The 1870-nt window shown below is 49.0% G+C and overlaps 1 pseudogene; it reads left to right on the top strand.

Annotated features, from left to right (window-relative positions):
* The first annotated feature begins 197 nt into the window (after positions 1 to 197).
* Positions 198 to 1835, top strand: LOC102854015 (annotated as a pseudogene).
* Positions 1836 to 1870: the final 35 nt, after the last annotated feature.

Genomic DNA, 1870 nt, shown 5'->3' with positions numbered 1-1870 from the left:
TGGTGGGAGTGTAAGATGGTGCAACCATTGTGGAAGGCGGTTTGGCGCTTTCTCAAAAAATTGCAAATAGGTCGCGGGGGGCGGGGGGTCGCGAGACGTCGGCGATGGGGGGGCGGGGGGAGCCGCGGGCGGTTTTGGGGACATGTAAACTATAGAAGAAAGCTCCTCCGGGTCTTTTGCTCCGTTTTTCTTAATTTATGCCCTTTTGTGGTGGGCTCACGGTGCAAAACCATAAACCCAGCACGTGTGGGAAGGGCCACCGGAAGTGGTGTGACGTCATCACCCGCGCCGCTGGCAGGGTCGGAGGTCATCCCTGTTGTCACGGATGTGTCTTTTGTGACCGTCTCAACCCGGGTTTCATTCCGAAAACACTTCTCAGCGTGATGGAGATGTATTTTAAGAAGAAGCTCGAAGGTCGCGATGGCTGTTATCTGGAGCCTATTACATTTGAGGATGTCAGCGTGGACTTCACAGAGGCAGAGTGGAAGACACTGAGCTCTGAGCAGAAGAATTTGTACAAAGAAGTGATGCTGGAAATGTATAGAAATCTTCTCTCTGTGGCAGAAACAAAGCCAAAAGTCTACTCCTGTTCGTCTTGCCTTCTAGTTTTCTGCTGTCAGCAGTTCCTCAGCCAACATGTGCTACAGATCTTCCCGGAGTTGTATGGAGTATATCACGTCCACCCGGCAGGGTGCAGCCCAGGACTTCAGATTCAGCAAGAGCAACAGGACTCTCAGGAGACCTGCTGGAGTGAACGCACACAAGATCAGGAGAGAGAAATCTCCAACACCTTGTGTGGAAGTGCTTGGAAGACAGAACCTTCGTGGGAATGTGCATTGGATGCCTATGGCATGGCCAGCCCACCCCAGAGAGAGTCAGCAGACCTCAGAGAAGGCAAAGTCCTAGAGCTAGAGCCCAACTCAACCCAGAGGGTGAACTCTGTGAAAATAGAGCCAAGGTGGGAGGAATTAGAAACCTCTGGATTTGGATCTCTTAGGTATACTAAGGAAGTCCCAGACCGTGGCACGGAGTTAGACGTCACTGCAAACCAGAAGGCCCTGTTCCAGGAGACACCTTTCCTTTTAAATGCATATCAGCAAGACTTTACCCAGTTACCAAATCTCATTACATACCAGAGAACACACTCAGTAGAGAAGCCTTATGTTTGCAAGGAGTGTACGTGAAGTTTTGTTAAGAAATCAAATTTTATAAAACACCAGCGAATACACTCAGAGGAGAGACCTTATGTTTGCAAGGTTTGTGGGCAAGGCTTTACTCAGTCATCAAATCTCATCATACACCAGAGGACACACTCAGGGGAGAAGCCTTATGTTTGCAAGGAGTGTGGGCAAGGCTTTTCCCAGTTATCACATTTCATTAGACACAAGAGGACACACTCAGGGGAGAAGCCTTTTGTTTGCAAAGAGTGTGGGCATGCCTTTACCCAGAAGATAAATCTCATTGGACACCAAAGAACACACTCTGGGGAGAAGCCTTTTGTTTGCAAAGAGTGTGGGCATGCCTTTACCCGGAAATCACATCTCATCGGACACCGTAGGACACACTCGGGGGAGAAGCCTTATGAATGCAAGGAGTGTGGGTGAAGCTTTTCCAGCAAGTCAAATCTTAATGCACACAAGAGGACACACTTTGGGGAGAAGCCTCATGTTTGCAAGGAGTGTGGGCGAGGCTTTTCCAGCAAATCAAATCTGAACACACACCAGAGGACACACTCTGGGGGGAAGTCTTATGTTTGCAATGACTGTGGGCAATGCTTCAGTCACTTACTCAGTTTCATCACACACCAGACGAGTCACAAAAGGGAGAAGGCTTAATTTTGAAGAAGTTTGGGTGAAACGCTATCCAGGTG

The sequence above is a fragment of the Elephantulus edwardii genome, unplaced genomic scaffold (genome assembly GCF_000299155.1).
Source record: "Elephantulus edwardii isolate Elephantulus edwardi_28Jun2011 unplaced genomic scaffold, EleEdw1.0 scaffold00698, whole genome shotgun sequence".
NCBI classification, from domain to species: domain Eukaryota; kingdom Metazoa; phylum Chordata; class Mammalia; order Macroscelidea; family Macroscelididae; genus Elephantulus; species Elephantulus edwardii.
This window is presented reverse-complemented; position numbering and strand designations above follow the sequence as displayed.